At 33.1% G+C, this 24,547-nt stretch overlaps 1 protein-coding gene across 3 annotated transcripts in view; it reads right to left on the bottom strand.

Moving 5' to 3' along the window:
• LOC125077419 (nuclear factor of activated T-cells 5) overlaps positions 1-24,547 on the bottom strand; it is an 82,096-nt gene that overhangs the window by 33,696 nt on the left and 23,853 nt on the right. The window contains exon 1 of one of the 3 annotated variants that reach the window (XM_047689371.1): positions 15,971-16,070. The exons of the other annotated variants lie outside the window; for them this stretch is intronic. The gene's annotated coding sequence lies outside the window, so the exon portion shown is untranslated. Of the gene's footprint in view, positions 1-15,970; positions 16,071-24,547 lie in introns of those variants that run through there. 3 annotated transcript variants of the gene reach the window in all.

Genomic DNA, 24,547 nt, shown 5'->3' with positions numbered 1-24,547 from the left:
TACTCTTAACTGCGTTTACCCCACGTGAAGTGAAGCAGTATTTCGGAGTCACCGTTGCTGAGAACTCTCAAGAACTCTCACAAGCTCCGCAGCTCACCGGAATACCCACTAAAAACTAGCGTTATCCACACCGTCTCTTCAGGAGGCATTACGGGAAGGCTTGCGCATGTAAATCACCTTGCATTTATGTATTACAACGTACTTTCATCATACAAATTTCCTGTAACTTTGTTTCTGAGCCCTTGTTCAGGTTATCGTGAATATTTCAAAGTACCGCATTAGGTAACTCCATTATGCGCATTAAAAGTTAACAAGGAGGTTATATGCACACAGGTTTCTATGGAGTTGTAGGGAACAATAAAACCCAACTCGTGTTTAAATACCACATGTTCGCAAACACGTTTATTTATAAGCATGTGCCGCTTAAACTTGGACAAATTGATTGCTGGTAATGGGGACTTTATCAAGAGGTATATCGCAACTATGCTCGCAACGGTAGCCTTTGACGTGGATTTAATTAAAAAGCGTTTTTAAAATTTTCCGTTGTCGCTTGAGTTACCAGGGATAAAAATTTGCATTTCAATACGTTTACATTATAGTCGAAGGAATAAAATTTCTATTTCTATTTAAAATAAAAGGTTTAAGCAAAATAATACAGATAAAGATCAAACGACGATTTATGAATGCTAATCTTTCTATTTGAGAAATTTGATAAATTATTTATGTTCTTAAGTAAATATCCTATTCCTTCTTTAATAAACATGCTTGGAAATATGAAAAATGAATTAAACCGACGAATAGATTAGAACGAGCGATAAGCTGTACAAAAAAATTGTGTTTAGCATATATATATGTAGTGTTCTTGTTGTACATTAAATATATTATGAAAACATTAATGTTTTCGTAATATTTACATTATACATTAGATATTGTAGATGTATATATATAAGGAAATGTTTCAATAGACCCGCATAGTTTTATAAAGCTCGCTCTAGTTTTATTTTTAATTAGCCATTTTAAATTTAAATTGATAAATAATAATTATATTAAGTAACTACATATATAAAAAAAAGACATAAATCTTTATTCAATATAGAAGCGTTACGATTGCTTATTGATTGGCAGAAAGCAACCACCGATTCGTATTTAAACACCTCGGATCAGAGAAGAACCGGCGAAAGAAACTCAGCGTTTTTTTTTTCATATTAATTATTAAGCGAATGGAAGCGATCATTTCTTCCCAAAATATAGTCTGTAAACTAAACCCAAAACCTACACAGGAATAGTCATTATTAAAATATTGTTATATTATTGGGTATTATTAAAATAGATTACCAACCCTCCGTTACGAGGGATGGAGGAAAATATAAGTCCACATTGCGTCACAGTTGCCTAGCGATTTGTTAGCAGGGTAGCTTCGTTACCTATTCTCAAATTATAAATCGGTTAGAGAAAAAATACGGATATAAATAGGTGTTTCCGGTTTGGAACGTAGATTATATCGAAAATATACTATTTTCCAACAGTCAGTTACACAGATTATTAATTACAATAATTAAATTGTGTATCACTTATCCAACGAATACTAAGTCCACACTTTTTTTCATCTTATTAATCAAAGTTTCTTTAACATGATGAATTGAAATTTATTAATTTTCAAAGCAAAAATTTGATACACGTAGAAAGATGTAAGATTAAATGGATTCACAAAATATCACTATCTAGTTGTGTACATAGGCGTTGGTGGTAATTTTTAGGGCCGGATTTAAGAGGACATCCGGTGCTACAGGCCCGAGGCCTTCACAAGGGAGGGAGGCAATAGATTTCCTAGTAAAAAAACATGACAAATTCGAAAAGCTTCTTTAATCTTTAGATAATATTTATAAATATTTGTTAGTAAATATACCGCAATACATTATTAAATTTAATAAAAAGTTCAATTAATTTAGATAATAATTAATTAGGGGCCTCCACTTCTTCATTTACCCTTCAAGACTTCAAATCCAGCCCTGTGAATATAAGCTTGAAGTGCGAGAATTGCGTTCAACACAAACTCAATCCTACAATGAATAATTCACTATCACAACTCGTGTTAAATTACCAAGACGATAATTTAAATTTAATTATGTTAATATTTCTTATGGACAAAGTAACCGACACGAATAAAGAGTGACGCAGTTTCGTTTTTCCAATCCGGTTTCTATCTATCAACGGCCTGCTTTTACCAGCTCTCCTCTTCGAGTCTCACGTCATATTTCGAAAACCAGATGCGTTATTGCAGCGATGCTTTAACTAACCGACTCAATTAAGGTAAATATATAATTAAGGTAATTATCTAAATACTGATAGTTAGTTGCCATTCACTTTATTAAACGACTTCAAAAAAGAAAAGGTTTCTTTTTCTCCGTATGTATGCGATTTTGTCAGTAACTAGATTTTAAATTTATATGTGATCTTTATATGAACGTTTAGTATACAATATTAAGGAACCATGCTATTTATCTGACACATCAATTGTGTACGAAATACGCTTGACAAAAAAGAATTGACGTTTCGTCTGGTATCATTAAAATGACCTTTAATCGCGTCCGGTCTATGAACACCCATTTCACAACATAATGTTTATAAATAATGACAATTGAAATGGTAAAATTTCTCAAATTAATTACGAGGAAACTATTTTATCTGACAATTGTAAACAAAATACAGAAGGAAATAACAAAGACTGTGTAACAACGATTCACATTTTATTTGACCTCTAAGAATATAAATCAATAAACATGCTGATTGAAGATACAAAATACAAAGTCGAAATGTTTATTTTACATTCAAGTACTATCAAAAGACTTATCGAAATATATTTGTCAGTTTTACTGAAAAAGTATTTAAAAAAAAAAAAAACTTAAGGTGATTGATTCCATCTTACTTTACGTTATTGCCTACTGAGAGAATACGTTTCTGACAGGTCCTTGATCGAATGAACGATTTAACTTTGAAGTGGCAGAATTTATAAATATATTATAATCTGTGTCTGATTGGTGCGACTTAGAGCCATTTAACTAAGAATTGAATTGAATTATAAATATATTTAAATCGTTTATTTATATTATATTTAAATCATTCATAATATACGGTATAATTTTGCGCTAAGTTGTTTTTAATAAATGAGAATATTATAGTTTTTTTTCAAGTCAATGCAGTACAAGGTTATGTCAACTGTTTATTTTCCGTCTATATTAGACAGTAGTCTAAGTACTAACTGGCAGACGTCAGAAAAGCATTCTCGCAGCGGCCTGAATTTAATTAAAATCATCAAGAAGATGATTTTGTCTTCAAGGCTTCTTCTATAGTGATTGCAAGTAGTGCAGGACTTAATCGATGAAGTGGACACTCGACGCGCTAGTGTTTATTGAATCGATTGTCGATAACGAGTACGATGACCCGGTGACGTCTGCGCCTCTCACCACGTCAGACAACTTCGCAATTACTTGATACTTGCGAGGGTTCAAATAAATAACATATTGCAAGCAACCAAGGGTTAGCTTGTTTTATGTATGAATTTTAACCATCTACTAATTTAGCTTTTAGGTTTAAAGGAAGAAATACGAAGAGTAACATTTTTGTAGTGTTAATAGCTCATCTAGTTCAGTGTTGCCAGTATGAAAATCTGAGATATGTCAGTTTACCAATCAACAGTGGAAATCCATTCATATCACAGCCTGTTCTGACAAAATCATATGCCAAGAATTTTAATATAACGTAAAAATAAATATATACTTTCTACAAAAACAGTTTACATAATATATTCAAGGTATATATAATCGAATGAGAATCCAAGATGATATATGAATGTTTTCTGTGTATTTATATGAATTCAGTTGCGTATAATAAAACTATTAAAGAGTTGCTCTACGAGGTTTCACACCTCAGAGGTGTGCTTTTAATAAGGGTGCTCTGACCCTTATTAAAAATTGCGGGCATGCAACGCTATTTAAATAACGAATTTTTAAATAACGAATGTATTTATTTACTATTAATCAAGCAATGATACGAATTTAAATATTACTAATTAAAAAAAAATCAATCAGTTAATACGTTTCACTTCAGAGTGAGACGTGTAAGGTATATTATAAACAATATATTTTTTGCGGCTTCATCTACGCAGTTGTGTGATCAATTCAAACAGCAGATGAAAAAAATAAATAAACCGGTTCTTTATATTTAGACATAGATTAAATTATACGCACACACCATAAACATACACGAATACATACATACATAAAAAAATATATAAGTATTTTTGTTTTAATTTTTATGTCGTAAGTTATATTTGGTTCTGTGAATTTGTTAAAAAATCATTCGTGAAATGATTTGATATGTGACATTAACTAGACTAATAGTCATAATATTTATAAAACTTTACAAAAACTTATGTATCATCGTAAGTTAACAACATTTTACGATCGAACTTGGGAATAGCTTTGCTTTTGAGATTATCTGTATCATGTTTGATGTTCATTAAAATTTAACCTAATCCGATAACGCTTAAAATTTATTTTAAGACACGTGTTAGAAAATTCCGCGATGATAGAAAATTTTATTTTGAAAAAAAAAAAAAACAAAAAGAAGATTCTCAACGGCCTGTAAATGTCCCACTGTTGGGTTAAGGCCTCCTTTCTCTTTAGGAGAAGGTTTGACATGTAGTTATATTCGTTTATGTTGTTTTTCATTCAAATGAGTCCAAAAAGAAATTATACTCAAAATGAACCATATTTATTTGTAATAAAGGTTAATAATAATGAATGAGTTTGAGTAGATATTTTCAGCAACATTATGTTAAATTTGAACATGTTTTGAATACTACACATTGTTGATAGCTTCACATTAGTAACAGTACGGTTGGTGCAAATATAGAATTAAAAAAAAATGATATTTCGTTTTGAAATATTTACGTGAGTAAACTGTGGCGCGAAAATTAAAATGGGTTACATTTCTGTTTTATTAAATAGAATATACCTAGTTTAACTGATACTATTAATTACTATACTTTATAAAGGTTCCCGTCTCTGAAAATCTGTTTATCTAATAAGTTTGTCTGCCTGTTATGTTTTCACGGCTAAACCACAAAACCTACACTTTTTAAAAGGTAAAAATTACGAACGCGGACAAATTTAGTATTAAATAACTTTCATACAAAATACCCGTCGCAAGGATAGAATAACGGTCTACATAAACGTTTATATAGAGTGGCAATAACATCAATGTCTTAGGAACGCATAGAGTATAGACACAAACATCTCTCATTATTATGAATCATTATTTTTTTTTTATACAGATAAAAATATGCGTCGAAAGAACGCCGTAATAAGATCGTGAACCCTTTTTTGTCCATTGTATAAATATTGCATTTAAATTAGGAGGATATTCACAGTGTTATTTGTTCAAAAAATAAGTTGTTACTAAACATTATTTCATTTAATTCAGCTATTCTGTAAAAATAAACTTGTAACTCGGATAAGAATGCGATTGCGAAATTTCAAAACTATTTCAATATATTTTAATTTTTTTTTAATCTGTGCAATTATTTCACATATTGTAGACTAAAAATTGGGATATTTCATTACATTAGAAACATTACTTTCTTATTCAACTGTGTATCCATCATCGAATGTTTCAAATGTTGTGCCCAAATTGACATTATATTTTTTATGTAGCAACATTAAATGTAAAAGTTAATTATAATCGATAATTTAAGTTTTTTTTTTTAAATAAATATTAAGCTGAATACGTTAAAACATCATCTTGCCCTTGATCTGAAATGACTCACAACGAAAGGGTGGCTTTGACGCACGCACCCCGGTTTACCTTCGCCGTAATCTAGAGGAAAAACCGAAACAAACCAGACGAAAGAAATACGACTTTAATTTATTATAATTAAGGCTTAAATTGCACTGACTGAGGGGCAGTTGATTAATTCCAATGGACAATTATGGTTGCTAGTGTTGTCTATGTGTCGATAATCGTTTTAAATAATATTATTAAAAAAAAAACTGTTTTCGTTTCTTTTGAAATTACGTGTGGGTTTTTCGAATATACGTCAGAGACTCGATATTTGAGATTATAATAACTAGTTTTAATTGTATTTTACGAACAAAAACTACTTTTATAGAATGTGATATTTACATATTTTACGCACGTCTCGATCTTTTATCCTCCAGTATTGCCCAGTTGTAATAAAACTTCTCACATCCGTCTTCGGCAGGGATCGTATAACGGATCTGTGTTCCGCTCGTGATGGTTCTCTCTTTAGGGGACGAAGGTATTCTTCGCCAAAAGGGTTCCGTCATTTCCATTTCCCTGTCTACTATAACGGTCCCACAGAAGGAGGCTATGGCCTTCGCTTCGCAATTGCCATGACGATTTCCTTAGGAGAATCGCCGACACGATTGCTCGCAGGATGTCTGTCCAAGATACTCGCTACCTTCTCGATCCGGGGAACTAGGCGCTCGAAGTGCTCTTCGAAGCCCCGCGGAAGTCGTAGTTATATTTATTCCTATTTCAATATGTCAGTCTTATGTTCACATTTATAAATTCGTGAATTGTTTGTTATTAAATGAAACTATGTTTGAATTATTATTTTAATATAATGGTATATTAAAAATTAAAACAAAAGTAGCTAATATTTTAATAATCTATATCAATTTTGTAAGTGTTGCCATATCAGAAAAATTATAAAAATCACAAAGGAATAATGTATCGATACTTTTTAAAGTATCTTTATGAAAACACTTCGATTTCAAGTAATGTGTAGTAAATCAATTGATCGTAATTTATACTGCTATCGACTGTTCTTTGAAAAATTCTATTAATGCGTAATTGAATAAATAATTATCATTATGTATTAATATTTTACAACTTCGGTTACTGTACGGAATAATATTTATTTAGATGCGATGACGGAAAAAAATATTTTCAAATTTAAGTGTGACGATTCTGGCTGAAAAATGTTCGATTCCTGTCAAGTGGTACTTGACACGTTGCATATTTAATGTTAAATAAGTTGCACAGACAGAATATGTTTATTCTGGTTTTAAATCATTGCGAATTACAAAATTAACGAATATTAATTGAATAATTTTCAAATTAGCCAATCATAATCATTAAAAAGAAAATAAGACATACCCTAGAGTTTCTCTAATTAAATATATAACTTAACAAAATGCAAAAGTAAATACAGTTATACCGTGTTCACATAAACGTTGCTCTATTCGCACTTGACCGGATATACTTTTATAATTAAATGGCTAACCGCAAGAACTAGACATTATATCAAAAACCATATACGGTTACAATAAAACGTTTTTCTTGATAAATAAACTAACGTCATTACGATTAAATCGGAAACGATTTGCAATTATTTAAACCAAATCAGTATATACGTATAAATATTATATACTGGGTTGCATAAGATAATTATATGAAAATTTAGATTTGCAATTCATGTACATAAATTGTAATGCTTTAGGTGTGGAGTACCCGCGCAATTTAAGTTAATATTGTTATTTTTAAATAAAGAACGCATTTATACTTATTAAAAAACGTGGAATTCTATCATTTACCTTGTGTACAGTTTATATATAGTCTTAAAACCACAAGAATAATAAAGCAAAGTGAACAACTGTGATATTAAACTGACGATATCATTGATATCTTGAATAATCTAAAATGTTCTTTATGGATCCTTGTAAAATTGGCGTTTTGATTGTGGCGAAGATGTAATCGGAACTTTGGAACTAAAGTGTTACATTATATCTAAAGAAATATCAATCATGAATTTTCTATATTGCAAAATGCAGCTCAGCACAGGGATATCTATGTCTAATGTTGCTTCTATCTTCGATAAGAATAAGGCACAGTTGAAGATTTTATGTATCTATATAATTTGAGAAAAAATTAGGAACGCCTTAATTACCGGTTCTTCTCGGTGGAATCCACTTTGCGAACCGGTTTTCTGATGACATCAAAAAGTCCTTATAAGTTACTATTTGAATTTTTTTTTAACGGCCACTTTTTGGTAAGTTGTCACCACTGCTTATATACAATAAGCCATTATGAAAATTTAAGCATTTCTTATATAACAAATGCTCCACCAACCTTGTGAGCTAGATGTTACTTACACTGACCTTTCAAACACCAATACTCAGTTGGTGGTCCTCAGACGGGTTCGCACACGGCCCCACTCCCAGTTAAAGAGAAACGATTGTTATTAAATATAATTATTTTGATTTTGAAGTAATTTCATAATACTTTATTTCTCTAATTATATTATTTGCGCCTTCTATTCTTTGAACAGCTCAGGATTCATTGGTTGAAAATGTCTTTTGGCAGTACGCTTGTCTGCCTTTGTAGTTTGTACAAATAAATAATAAGAAGTTATTTTGTTATAATCTGCTTTATATTTTGTTATTTATTTAATAAAAACATTGCAAAGCTTTGATTTTCATTTGTAGAAATTTACAAATTTGTTAAATAATAACGTACTTATTGTATATCTACGAAATAAATAATATAAGAACGAAAATTGTTATTATCTGTTTTGTCTGTTTAAATTTTGGCTGCGTTCAAATAACGCATTTTAGAAGGCGGTTATATACTATAATATGGTCCTAATTCTTAAATTACTGACTACTAATATTAAAAGATTATTTTTCAATACCCACTTGAAATACTTAGATACGAAAATAGTTCGATATAATACTAGTTCAATAAACACGTGTAATACAAGCTCCTGGTGCCATACGTGTGGAAATGTTACGAATTCTTCCCCGTATTAATTGAGAGGCAATTACCTTGCTTGCTTATTTATAGAAAATAAATATCGAAAGTTAATTATTACGCACATATTCCAGTTGGATACAACAATATGAAAACGCTGTTAATACATAATATTATTAGTAACTTAATTACATATCTAATATTTATATGTAAAAAGATTTGCCGTATATTTCCGTATATCAATAATTAAGGTTAATGCGACTGTATTGAATAAAGTATTTTCAGTTTTATGAATTTAGTAGTTGATAAAATTTCAACTCGAATTTAACATCACATATTAAATTTAAAATTATATTCCAATTAATTTTATACTGCGTCTCGAAAAGTCTTGAAACAAGGCACAACACTATTAACCGTCTAATTACCAAACAACAAAGATTAATATTCTCAAAATATATATGACAAATCATAACCACAAAAGCCGAGAAGTGGCAGCCACAATCAATTGATGATATTACGACCGCAGCTCGGAGACTATGTCTAGTCGAACTTTTAACTTGTATATACTTACATTTAAAATTCGAACTCAAAAACAAACAAATTACGAGCTTCAATCCTCAATAATTTCAAGTGCTTTAATATCTCCCGTTTATTAATTAATCCTAATGATTAACGGCCTTATTTAAAAAATATTTAGCGGTTTTTTAATTAAACGCTGATTCATCTCTTTCTGTCATTATTGCTTTTTAGTTAGAAAGAAGAAGACACATCATTGTTTAAGAATGACCTCCTTTAAATTTATAGATAAAGCCTACATGCTTCATGATGCAGACGCTTGGTTAACCTCTGACTCCATTTGTAAGCTGTATATGGCCTGGTGTTAAAATGGCAAATGTCGATGGACGTTTGGTAATTAGTATAGAAAGAATAACCACACGTTGGTTTTTTTATATATCATATGCTTTTTTAGGGTTCCGCACTCAAAGGTTAAAACGGACCCTATTCCTAAGACTCCGCTATCATTCCGTCCGTCTGTCACAAGGCTGTATCTCACGAACTGATAATGAAATGATGTATTTCTGTTGCCGCTATATCAAAAAATACTGAAAAATTGAATAAATGGGGAGCTCTATGGTACAACGGACATGGTTTTTTCCCGTTTTTATAGATAATGGCACGAAAGCCTTCGTGCTCGAGTTCTACCCACACTTGACCGTTTTTGTAATATTGTTGATACGAGTAATGTGTAAGAAAAAAAATGAAATGTTTTGGCAAATGGCGAAAGTTCCTTTACATTGTATCAAAACTGTACTTCGGCCCTTGTAGCACAAGGCTACCGACTTATATACAGATGTAACATAGTAATGAAATAATGAGTCTAATGTTTATATTGATATGATAAATATAATTATATACTATCTATTATTAGTGCAACCCTTGACTCGGTAATTAGTAAATCTATGTTATAGAAATTAGTGTTTTTTTTTTTTAAATACACAAATAATTTGCAAACACAGTTATTGTCTTTGGAATTATTTTGTATCTATGAAAAGATCTATATATCTGTGTAGAGTAGGGTTGTATTAAAAAGTTTAAATAGATATTCTACTTTATTCAAAAGTCAAGATTTAGTGTGATACGAATACAATTATATCACACATATACAAATATTAAATAAACTTAATTCTAATTACGGCGATTTTTGACATTTTAGTATCAAATTCACCGTTTAGTTAATTTACAGAATAAGCCTTATAAAGCATGAATCAGCATTGTTTACGTCGTACGCATTACATTTAATTAACTATTAATTAATACAATCCTTGGACTGAGGTCCCGCACAGAGGACAAGTCAGATTTCTTGAAACTGTGACTGATATACGGTAATCCCGCTTCTTATCTTGATGTGACCCATTTTGAACAAATTAATATATGAATTCTGTAATACGTTTGTTCTTGAACTAAATGTAATTTATTAAAGACGTCCACACGTATTTAAATAATAGTTTGAAGCGAAATTAAAAATGAACGTTTACACTTTTATGTTGGTCTTCTATGCGTTCCTAAAGTATTCATCGTTTTTCCGTTTTTCCTTCAGTATAAATCGAAGCGGGACGGGTCGCTATTAATATAAAAATTGTCATGTTCTTTATTTTAAAGAGTTGAATTTTGGACAAGTGTTGCTAACACTCGCAATAAACAGGTCCGAAAGGAGTCCTAATATTTTTAAAAACGCATTATATTTTTAATTTGGATATCAATATGGCAAATATTTATTAAACTAAACACATTTATTATTACGTTATAAACCACAAGCGCTTACTTATATATCCACGAATTTAATTCAACAGTGAACGTATCTTTTGAGGATAAAAATTTGATAACAATAACCAGTTCATATAAGCGCACTTTATAATGGCTTAACTTGTAATTGTATATACGTACACGTTACTAACAAAGTCAGAATTAAAAAAAAAATACCCGCTGGCAATTGTCGTATCGAATTGAAGAGTTCATACATAAATCGAATGACGATACAAAAATTTAGTTCTATTGAGATGATCTGACCATGGAGCCATGGATAGTGGAACTCTTCGTAAGGAATGGTTGACATTTCTTACAGCGACAATGCCTAGCGGTTACTGCTTACCATTAGATGGCCCATTTAAGCATTCGTCCTATTTTACAAGAAAAGAAAAATAAATTAATGTTTTTTGTTAAAGTATAATTTAATTTACTGTTAGAGACTAGCCCTAGCCTCCAATACGGTGCTACGTCATAGGATATCATAATTAATTATACCATTAATAATATCACATTATTATTATTATTACATATTATACAACTTTAGTTAATATTATTTTATATGGAATAACATTTAATACTGGTATGTAACATTATTTCTTATTTTAAAAGTGATTGAGCTGTCATAAGGAAAACAATTGGATGATTGTGGATCATTGTAAAAATATTATAATTTTATTTTGCCATCCCGAACTACTGAAATTACATTACTTAAGATTTTATACCAATAATGAAAGACTATTATATTATATACACGTAGTACTTGTATTTTATTATTACCGTCATGTCTTATATATGTACGATACATCAAAACAGATATTATTAATGAATACTTTATACGCTATAATCAAAGTGTAAGAGACAAAATAATTGATATGAATAGCCTCGGGGAAACCCAAGACATGCAAGGGATAAAATTACTGCGTAAAATTAAAAAAAAAAAAAGCAGTCGTTAGTGTTGCAAGTATAAAAACAAATCAATTTAAATAAAAATAGCTTTTAGTTGTAATAAACTTTAAATGGATTTAATTTGTAAGTATTAAATACTTTCTAATAAAAATAAAACTTTGATAAACTTTTTTTGAAATTTACAAGAATTTTTTGTCTTAAAACCAAGCATTTCTTTTAACGTAATTTATAATCGGAGTAAAAAAAGAAATTAATTATAACCTACTAATAATGTTGAAAGTATATCGGAACGTAGGCGGCAGAAACAGCAATGAAGCGTATGAAAAAGAAAATGGATGTCAGTTAGTTTAAGAATAGCCAAAAAACTAGCCAAAATAGCGAAGAGTAAAAAATAATTATTTATTGATGATGAGAGACAACAGGCTTTTTTTTTTTTAATTTTTTTTTTTTAATCATCCATAGCTATTATATAATACAAATACATATATATAATATTTTCTCAAAGCAGTTTCGATTGGCCACGCAAACCCAGTGCGGGTTGCTAGTGAGTCATATGTATCATTGCAAAGAGCTCTCGACTATCTCGACTCGATCAACATAAATTATAAAACACGCAAGCCACATTGCATACGAATACAAGGAATGGACTGCGACCTACAATACTAATAGCTCACTTTTGATAATTACTTTGTTATCATCCTATTATAAAGAGGTAAATTTGTTTTTTGTCGGAATAACGTAATATTGACAAGTTTTTTTTTTGACGTGGTAAGACGTCGTTGACTATGTCCTGTAATTACGTAGAAAATTGTCACACGTCCATTCAGTCCAATGTTTCGCTCCACACTGATTTATTAAGCGACAGAGGGATTCGATTGCAATTTGCGCGAATCGATTACGTCAAAAATATCGTTAAAACGATTTTATAAAAAATATTCTGTAAAAATAAGCCGAAGGTTCCCTTAGTATTTTTGTGACGTAATATTCTAATTTAAATATAATGCTCTATTTATAGATAACATAGGAAAAAAATGCTAATAATAAAAAAATTAGTTGATACTTTCCATATTTATTTCTATTACTTTTAATTGTTTAATTTGAAGAGGAAATAATATGTGATGTTGGTTTGCAAAAACTTAAAAATATATATGTATATTTTAAAGTTTTTCCGGTAACGATTAACTTAAAAAAAGCAATCAATGTAACTCAAATGAAGCCATTCCTCGTACATTCACGAGTTAACATCAAAATTCAGTATATAATTGAAACACGGTTGTAAGGGGTGCATGGTGATTCAAAGGGGACGCAGAACCACAAACAATTATTTTATTTCAAAACTTTTCGTCAAGGGTCTTCATCGTTTAAAAAAACTCGCAAGAAAAATAAAGTATTTCTATGTCTTTCTACTTTATTGCATTAGGGTTCCAAAACACGTACTTCACGCTTCTGAAAAAAATTGCCTACATTTGAAACGGTTGAAACTTAGAAGCGCCATTTATAATATTCCAATATTATATACAAGTACAACCTTCTTCAAAAACGCGTTGCATTCTCCGCAATAAAACATCTCTTGATTTATTTTATTAAAAATATTCTTTAAGATAAACATTACAGTACGGAATCGGTTCAGCCATTCACTTTCTGCAAACTTTTTCAAAGACTATAAATATTGTTATCTTTTTTTAATGTTTGCATAAAAAGAAGATAGAAAATTTTCTACCTTTTATATTATAGATATACATATATTTTTATGAAATTAAATAAGATTTATACATTGTTCATTCATTTACATTTACATATAGGTATGTACATTTGCACTTATAACAGAAATTATCAATATATTTTCATATGTACACAGTTATAAGCGCCTATAAATTGTCATTTTACGTGAAAAATTAAGTCAAAATCGAAAAATTTAAGTCACTTTCTTGTTAGTAACTTCGGTCTAACTATTAGTAATCTAAGAAGTAATTATCAGAATAAATTATCAGAACATAGTGGTGATATTTTTAATTCTATTTTAAACCCCATTTTGTCTATCTCGTTAAAGAATAATAATATCGAATATGTTTTTCAAGACAGTTCCTTTTATGATAGATAATATGTATCTACATATTTTTTAAAAGGCATTATTTATTTTGCGTTATCACAATTTTTTTATATATTTATTTAAGGAATGCACAAAAGCAGTGGACTTTCGTCCATTGTAAAAAACATAAATCGCTTCTGTCACTGTCAATACACTGCCAACGAGATCAAATATGTATGTTATGACATTTGTATAATTAATACTGGCTCACTGACTTAATCCACAACTCGCTAGACTTTTAAGCACTAGAACAACATGTTAAAAGGTAACTGGTAAGTCCCAGGATTAGCCTTTTTTTATCTCGCTGGAAAAACGAGTTACACATTTCTCCCAAGAAGCACGTCTATCGGTTTTAGTACAGCGGAGTACTCACTAAAAAAACAGAGGCAACCTCTCCGTCTCTTCACCGCTTAAGCATGCTACCGTGACGTACCTGAGCTAGCCATATAAACCCAGTGACATGTAATAATGCATTAAATTATTTTGAAAAGACAAACAACGTTACTCTTGTTGAAACGTTTTATATTCTTAATTTAGTAGTATAATAGTAACGCAGGCTGTAATAATTAAATAAATATGTAAATTCAACCGAATAGGCAACTCCACGATTACACAACATTTAGTAAAAATAAGCGTTACGACATTGAATAAAATCATTTCTCTTAAAACTTGCTGGCATTGAAAAATCATACGAATTTAAACAGTTATTAAGACTATATTATTATTAATATATTGTTATTAAGGAATATACAGCAGGAATTTACAGCAAATTTAATTCAAGGGTCGGTTTTAATAAAAAATTAAGAGATTCAAGAGATTCTGACGTCTGTCTAATCTATTTTAATAAAAGGACGCAATCGAATGATCGTAAAAAGAAACGAGCGAATCTTACAGTAATCGTTTATGATGCGTAATGAACACTTCAACTTGGTAATAACTAATAAGCAATATCAACATTATGTCCTCTTCAAAAATGGTTTGGTACCATATGACGACTGACTCAAACACCACGCGCGTACGTAGATCAAATCTTCCTGTTACGCACTTCCGTCCCGTTTCACGGAATTACTACCACAGATTGCAATAATCAAAGAAAAAATATATTGTAATTGGTTAACCGGATCTTGTGTCACTGCTACACAAGGGAGCTCAATCCACTACATTTCGCTGAGGTTTGACGAATTATCGTATAGAGGTATAAATTTCACTGCGTCAATGCGATACCTGCAATTTCTTTGGGGGTGGTACTCAAGTACCAACCACATTGTACCAAGAATATTGAAAAGTAATGATCTAAAATTAATTTCTTACTTTAAAACGGAACACAACAATTAAAAGTATTGCTGTTTAGTGGTAGAAGATGTGTTGAGTGGGTTGTACTGAATTAATACGCGCCTGTTATGCTGGTTATGAATCAGTATCACATTAATTCAGTTATTCTGACGATGGCAAGCTTCTCATACTGCATCGTATATATAGTACTCGTGTTGTCTTCCCTATTGCAACGTTCGAAGTTGTAACATTACAAGTGATTGTATACAGAGTAACACTCATTTCTAAGCTATCATTAAATTATTTATTTACAGACTTTAAAATGTAATTACACAAAAGGTATACTTAATCTCAACCAGTCAAACCCAAAACGTGCACAAAAAGTTGGTGAATCCAAGAGTATCCATGATAAGTACAACTTTATGAGTTTTGAGACTTTGTGAGCACCTAATATTTACTAACAGTGTACTTCTACCGTCTTCAAAATCTTACTAATTGTGACGTTGAAGTCAGAAAGATTCTGTCTGATCTGTCCACTCGGTTATCCCAGCTTCATACTTATATTTTATCACTTAACAATTAAAATTAATATATATGAAAACAAACCAATTTGATGCTTACAATTATATAAAACACATTCACTTTAACACTTGGAAATCACAGCGCGTTCACGTAACACAATTATAAAAAGTTGCATCAAGGTATGCATCCGCCGGCGTCGAGACGCGTACTGAATAAAACTGAGAAAATAAAGTAAACATTATTACGTAAATTTAATTGCGAATATTTCCTTGTAAAGGCTGTGACGACGCCATGGACGGGGTAAGGGCGCGCCCGCAACTCGCCGATCCACATTCACTGTTTAAAATATTTCAACACAGGTAATCAGGAAAAATATCGATTTATTCTGAAATTACAAGAATCGATTCTGTTATTCATTTCCAACAATCGGTTGTTGGTTTATTTTCATATACCTCATTAAACGCAAACTTTAAATACGACAATTTCTATTTAACCACATTTTGCATTATCATAACATTTAATTTGTTGAACTAAATTACGATCATTTTATAATAGCGTCATTAAGGGAGAACAAATAAACAAACACTTCCGTTGTAAACAGGCAAGTGTGGTGCTGGTTTAACATGAGTTTTCCTAGAAGCGAGCGGTGGGCACGGCTTTCCTGGTCATTCGTCTTAATTACTCCAATACGATTCGATTACGGACGCTTTTGTATTGCGACTTTTTTAGTATATAACTTAACACATAAATACAAACTACTTGATTTTTTTTATTAGACTAAGCTCTCGATTGTACTTTATCTGTTTTATATCGTTTTGCTTTCTCTATAATAACATTTAAATGTAATTAGTTAAAAAATAAGGTATTTTTTACTATAATTATTTAAAAAAAGGTATCACATTTATTAATTAATATTTTAAATGTCTTTAAAACTATTTATTAATTTTGCTTTTTATAGTTTTTTTATTTTTTATTGTGGCAACAAAAAAGAAGATATGAAAAGTTATAAATCGTTATTTTTAATGAGTTTTAATTATATTTATAGAACAAGTACAACTACATACAGTAGTTAATATAATCTGCGCCAAATAGTAACAGATTAATTATTATTTTATCAAATATCTACAAAAAACGATAGGGATTGATCGGAACAATATATGAGTCAATAAATCAATTATTATAAAAGTACTTTAAAATAATAGTTGTAGGTAATAATCGATAATTATTATACGTGTTTGTGAGCTTGTTATGTAATGCAGTTAACGTCTAGTAATGTAAATACGACACGTAAGGCACGTGGTATTGTTTGTAATTTTATCGGTCACCTGTACTAATATTCTTCGCAATCTTTGTATAATAAATACAAGAGTTTCAAAGAATATTCGGCCACTATTCGAATATCGAATAAATACATTTTATTTTATTGATTATTTATCTACCACACTATCGAAAAAAAAAACACTATCGATTTTGAACAATGACATTTTTATAATCATTTATTTAAGTTGAAATAATTATAAGTAGCACAATTTAATAAAAAAATATGTATGATAGTATTACATAGGGACAGAATGCGGCTGATATGTACATGAGATGACTTTGAGCGAATTTTTGATGGGCAAAGTATACCGTGACTGTAAACGGCTTAACCCCTCTATACTTCCATGTGTGCATGGTTCACATACTATGCTACACTATGCATATTATTATTATTATAAGAAAAATAAAGATATATAGATAGATATATATTATTATAATTATAAGAAAAATATCAACCCTTTTACGAAAGTCTATGTTTTTAATAATACTCCATATTTCATTATTGATTTCCGGTAATTATTACGAAAGTCCACGAAAATCAATATGTTCTTTATATGAGTTTGTTTCGTCGATTCTTCTCTGGTCTGATATATATGCGGTAGATTTTGGACAAACAGTAAGTGCTACGCTTTTATTATTAATAAATATGTTGACTTTGACTAATGTCAAATAATTAGGTGCTAATAATTAGGAGCTTCGAGGTATTCAATTTCGAATCTCGTTGCTTTCGTTTATAATGATTATGGTATATTTTGCAATTAGGTATCCTTAAGATTTTTTTATTTTGTGTTGTTGAAGCATCTTACTAGTATTTAATCATCACATTAATTCAATACTGATTTCAACTTCCGGAAGAACTGATTGACTATATTTATTAGGGCTGCGGGCACCTAAACTCTATTTTTGCTATACTTGCAGTACTTAATTAGCACTTATTTACATGATAACAATATTTATCGTAGATTTATTATTATCGTCATCGATACAATAACAAAACTAAACAACACTGCGATGAAATTTTTTGAGCACATCATTTTTAAGTTTGGCAACTAATTACCATGCAAAACATACCATAAGTTTTTATCTTCACTACGCGAACTAAATGTATACATAGGTTATATCCAATAAAGAGAATTAGTAGCACTTGTAGTATATATTTTTTGATTATTCTTTACATTGGTGATTATTAACACGTATCTTCTAATTGTATCTAGTATTGGCAGTATTATTTAGATAGACCAAACTAATTTATACATCAGGAAACATTTTCAAGGGATAAGATATATCAATAAGCAGTATTCTATCATTTTACAAATAATACAATTTAAAAAAAATAATTATAATGTAACTTTTTAATAATCGTAAAATACATTAAAGTTAATTTTTTAAACATCGAAATGTCCTGATAAATCTAAAGAGCATTTCATCATTTTTCAATACTTACTATTGGAATAATATACTCAAGGTTTTTCAATTCGTGGAAAAATGGACAATAATTAAGAAAACTACAAAGATATATTATAAATTGTATATACAAAATACAATTTAAAACATTACTAGAAAACTCATTAGGTTACTAATAAGCTATTAATTGTGTTGGTCATTTGAGAGTCCATAGTCCTCTCTGAAGGACCTAACGATGTCGTTCCGGTATCGCTTTGGATTAATCAAATAAATATTAATTAACACCACTGGTAATACTGATATGTAAGTTATATAAATGACTTTTATTTCTTCTATTATATAAATAAAGTGCACGTAACTTTTTTTGTAGCTTCTCGAGGCTGTAAATTTTTTTATCACGCTACCGAATGACATAACAGTTTTGAAAAAAAATTATGTAAGCTTAAGAATGGGTCATGGGTCAATCAATGTTTTTATAATTAACGGGATTTTTAAGAATAAAAGTTGGATTTTAAAATGTTTTTTATTGCAACATACATACCTATTTGCAAAAAATTAATTTAATCACTACCGAGGATAGAAGACGAATTGAAGATCGGTTTAAATCCGTACTAGTACCTGAGTTTTCATGTGCTATAATTGTGTTTATTATTACTCTGTGGCAAAAGAAAACATCGTGCAAAAACCTATATATTACGGATGGTATTCTGCCAAATGCCATACCCACTAATCAGGGACTATATTCTTCTCCTGCATTGGAGTGAAGGCCTTTGTCCTTAAATGCACTTGTAATGTCTCTTTATTAGAAATCTGTGAACTGAACATTCAAAGAATTTATTTAAAAAAAGAAAACATATAAAACCTTTTTATAGATCAGCTTAGACAGAATATTATGAAAAAAAAAACCGATATTCTGATTTCTAACATTTATATTTACCGCCAAATCGAATCGCCAGTATATTACCTGTAACAAAAACATATATAAGTTAGAACATCCTTAGTAAATGTATCAGTAGTCTCGGAATGAAATGCTTTACCGAAAAAAATAGCGTAACATACAATCTATTGTTAGTAAAGTCTCGGTTTAAATTTGTTTTGTATTTAGTGATCTTCAAATATTTGTAATTAGTCATTTGATAAATCATTGTGGTCTTTGTAAAATGTACGTTAAAAAGAGCGAGGTAGCGAGTACCAGTTGAGCGAAAGATCAAACTTAACTCACCGAAGACTATCGTGAAATGTCAGCAAGTGAAGTGATATATTTACTGTAAATGTATTGTAGCTAATCATTCATTATGAATGTTTGCATTGAAGGAACGAGCTACCAACAGCATGTTCGACACATTTCAAAAACTGTATAGAAATCATAACACAACACGTAATAGTCACAACTTACAATTAGTTTTCACTAGGACAGTTTGCGAGTCATGAGAAAGAAAGAAAATTAGTTTGAAATTATATTAATTTTAGGTGAGTAAACATCGTAAGACGTCCAGCTGGATCATTTATAACCTACATACGAGTATGTACTGCAACAAATTAGATAATCTACCAAGAGCATATATTAAATATCCTGTGTCTCGTTCATAGCGAAAATATTTAGTCCGCTTACGCCTAAAAATACCCGGGACAAGTATTTTATTCCAACGACATTTTTTCTTAGAGATAAAATTCCTGGTAAATTGAAGATGTTAAATGGTGGTTAGACATGATCAACCTAGATACAAATGTACATTAACTTGGTAGCGAACATTTGCTTATTTAAGGAATGTCATTGGTTCAACTCTTCGGATAGCGTTAATGTTAGTACGTAATTATTACGAACATGAATTTTATTGCTCGAGTGATAGCATTTTGGACGTATTAAAAAAAAGAGTCGTCTCGCACTACCGGGAATTTTCATTCGTTTTCTTTGTATTCGCTATTCATCATTTGTAAAAAATACATTGGTAAAGAAGGCATATTATTTGATACAAGATTATAGATGATAAAAAAGCGTGGAGTTAATGCTTGTTGACTTCCAAGCAGGAGACATAACATACATATATAATTGTATTTAACTAACATGACTGTATTCTTAGATGCAGACCTATTATACATATATCCGATTATATAACGGAAGATATAAAAAATCTTTTAATAAAAATACTTGTTTCAACATAACGACGTTATAAAATTAAGGTAGAAGTCATATTAATTGTAAACTTTTTTTTTTTTTTTTTTATGTCATAAGGTGGCAAACGAGCAGGAGGCTCACCTGATGGAAAGTGACTACCACCGCCCATGGACATCTGCAACACCGGGGGGCTTGCAGGTGCGTTGCCGGCCTTTCAGGAAAGAGTACGCTCTTTTCTTGAAGGTTCCCAAGTCGTATCGGTTCGGAAAAACCGCCGGCGAAAGCTGGTTCCACAGAGTGGTTGTGCGAGGCAGAAAATGTCTTAAAAATCGCGCTGTTGTGGATTTTCGGACATCTAGGTGGTGCGGGTGATATTTGGAATTTTGACGAGATGTCCGAAGGTGAAATTCAGCAGCCGGGATTAATTCGAACAATTCCTCGGAACATTCCCCGTGATAAATTCTGTAGAAGATGCAGAGCGATCCAACATCTCTACGCAAAGCCAAAGGATCAAGCAGATCGGAAAGGGCTTGATCGTCGATAATTCGAGCCGCTCTACGTTGGATACGGTCAAATGGAAGGAGCTGGTACTGGGGAGCACCCGCCCAGAGGTGAGAGCAGTATTCCATGTGAGGCCGAATTTGCGCCTTGTATAGTCTTAGACGATGGGCCGACGTGAAATACTGTCTTGCCTTGCTGAGCACACCAAGCTTTTTTGATGCCAATTTGGCTTTGCCTTCCAATTGACCGCGGAACTGAACGAGACTCGAAACATCAACGCCAAGTATTCCGATACTAGCTGTAGCGGCTAACGGAATGTTCTCGAATCGTGGAGATACGACAAATGGTGTTTTTTTAGCGGTTAACGCGCAAACTTGCGTCTTTTTGGGGTTGAAGTGAACTAAGTTTAGCCGACCCCAGTTCGAGACTTTGTTTAACGAAGACTCGATTTCAGATACAAGTTTGTTCCGGTTTTCTTCGACGTTTTCCCGAGAAATATTAGCACGGCCGGTGTATGAGGTGTCTACGGTGCTGTCGTCTGCATAGCAATGAATGTTACTGATTTGCAACAAGTCATTGATATGCAGAAGAAACAGAGTGGGTGATAGAACGCAGCCTTGTGGAACACCAGCATTGACGAATTTTAAGTCAGAGCATGCACCGTCGACAACGACCTTGATGCTCCGATCTGCCAAAAAACTGGTAATCCAATTGCATAATTTTCCGGGAAGCCCATAGGAAGGAAGCTTCGAAAGAAGCGCTTTGTGCCACACGCGATCGAAGGCCTTCGCTATGTCCAGACTGGCTGCTAATGCCTCCCCTTTGCTCTCAACTGCTTCCGCCCATCTATGGGTAAGGTAAACTAGAAGATCACCGGCTGAGCGACCCCGACGGAAACCGTACTGGCGGTCGCTAATCAGCTGGTACTCCTCTAGGTACCGCAGGAGCTGGCAGTTTATAATGGACTCCATTACCTTGGAGAACAAGGAGGTGATGGCTATAGGCCTATAATTGGACGGGTCTGAGCGGTTGCCCTTTTTAGGGATCGGATGCACCAAAGCAGTCTTCCAGGAGTTCGGGACGACGCCGAATGCATAGGATTGCCGGAAAAGACGCGTTAAGACCGGCGCCAACTCGGGAGCACAAGTCCGTAGCACGATTGGAGGGATGCCATCGGGTCCACTCGACTTATGAATATCCAAGGAAAGAAGTGCTTTACGAACTGCACTTTGCCGGAATTTAACCTCCGGCATCGTGGTATCACACCGCGGGATTGTTGGTGGTGACTTTCCTCGGTCATCCAGAGTCGAGTTCGCTGCGAAGAGAGAGCCTAAAAGATCAGCCTTCTCCTTCGCTGTATGGGCCAATGACTCACCGTCCTTGTGCAGAGATGGTAAGGAAGGCTGACAGAAATTCCCTAAGACAGCCTTGGCGAGAGACCAGAACGCACGTGTTCCTGAAGGGAGGCGCACCAGTCTCTCGCCAATTCTGCCAATGTACTCCGTCTTCGCCTTAGCAATCACGTTTTTGAAGGACCTAGAGGCAGAGTTATATTCCTTTCTGATTGCGCTGGTATTTACATCACGAGACGCTGATGCGTTAGCCCAGTCTTGGTAGCGTTCCCATTTTCTGCGTGAAGCCGTTTTGCAGAAACGACCAAACCAGGGCTGGGACTTGCCACCGATGGGGACCGCAGAATACGGAATGAATAGTTCCATACCCTGAAGTACCACATCGGCAACAGAGTCAGCAACAACACTCGGATCATCCGGCGAGAAACAAACCTGCCCCCATGGGTAGGATGCAAAGAAGGACCGCATCCCATCCCAATCTGCTGACCTGTAGTGCCACACTCGGCGGCAGCCCACGAAACGAGGTCGTGAGTAACGCGCAACCGGCACTGTACTTCGGACGAGACAGTGGTCCGACGAGCCCAGAGGGGGTTCGACGATAACCTGGTAGCCATCCGGATGGGAAGTCAGCAGAAGGTCCAACAGGGAAGGTGTATGATCCTCCACGTCTGGTATTCGCGTTGGCGAGGGGACTAGTTGTGTCAAATCATATGCTAAAGCGAAGTCGAGAACAGATCTACCCGCATGATCGGTAGTGCGCGATCCAAGCCATTCGGCATGGTGGGCATTAAAATCGCCAAGAATAACGATCTCTGCGGATGGGATCTGCTGCAGTACGGAATCTGTAGCCATTTGGACGTGCTCAACCAGTCGGTCGGTTTCGGCATTACCGCTATGGGACCTATAAAGGCAAGCGTAGATTCGCGGATGGTCGTCACAATCTACACGCAGCCAGATAATTGATAGGTCCTGTCCTTCAAGGCTGCCGAGGCGTCGAGAGCAGATATCATCTCTGACGTAAACGCACACCCCAGCTCGTGGTACAAAGGAATGTTCCAATTTATACCCGGGGTAGGAAAGAAAAGTCGTATCGGCAGGAGAAGATATCTGAGTCTCGGTAAGAAAGAGCAAGGCCGGCTTCGCCGTCTCAAGGTGAAAGTGGACGGCGTTCAAGTTCGAGTTGAGTCCCCTTATGTTGCAGAAGTCCACAGTGAGGGTGGTAGGGGTTGCCTTATGATGCCTGCTCCGCTTGCCCCGAACAGTGGCGAGCGCAAAATTGCCCCCCCCAGAATTCGGAGGGCAGCCTGGGCATCCCTGCTCAGGTGGTGTATGTCCTGAGCATGGATGCCCAGAGAGGGATTCTCCACCGCAGTCGCTGATGGTACCCTCCTGGGGTAATGTAACCAAATTCTGCACAACCATCATGTTTAAGGGGGGGGGGGGGGTATCGGGCCTCCGGGACTCTCACATACCAGACGAAACGCGGTAACATAGCTACCACTTCACGCCGATTTTAAGTGAGAGAGTGGTACTTCCCCGGGCGTGCCGGCCCATTCGGCTGCAACCCGAAGGTATGCAGTGTGGCACTACCACTTACGAACGAACTTATAAATAAATATATAATTGTCGATTTTTACTATCGATGAAGATGATATAGAATTAATTAAGAGTAATTACTGAGTTTCTTGTCGGTTCTTCTCGGTAGCATCTACATTCCGAACCGGTAGTAGCTTTACTTTAAATAGTTAGTTAAATGACGATTCAAAAGTGCTTGTAAAAGTACTTGAATAAAGTATATTTTGATTTTGATTTTTTGTTGCTTCACTATAATGCCCCACGCGCGGTATCTTCCTTCCGTTATTTTGCTTTATAAGCTAAGAATTACTTCGAAAAAGTAACTCAGTTCTCTTTTATAATCTTGAAATTTGGAGAAAGTTTACGTCTGTCACCTCTAGTTACAAAATAGATTAAAACGTAGAACTA

This window comes from Vanessa atalanta, chromosome 3, assembly GCF_905147765.1.
Source record: "Vanessa atalanta chromosome 3, ilVanAtal1.2, whole genome shotgun sequence".
NCBI lineage: Eukaryota > Metazoa > Arthropoda > Insecta > Lepidoptera > Nymphalidae > Vanessa > Vanessa atalanta.
The sequence above is the reverse complement of the archived record's forward strand: the minus strand, read 5'-3'. Positions and strand labels throughout refer to the sequence as shown.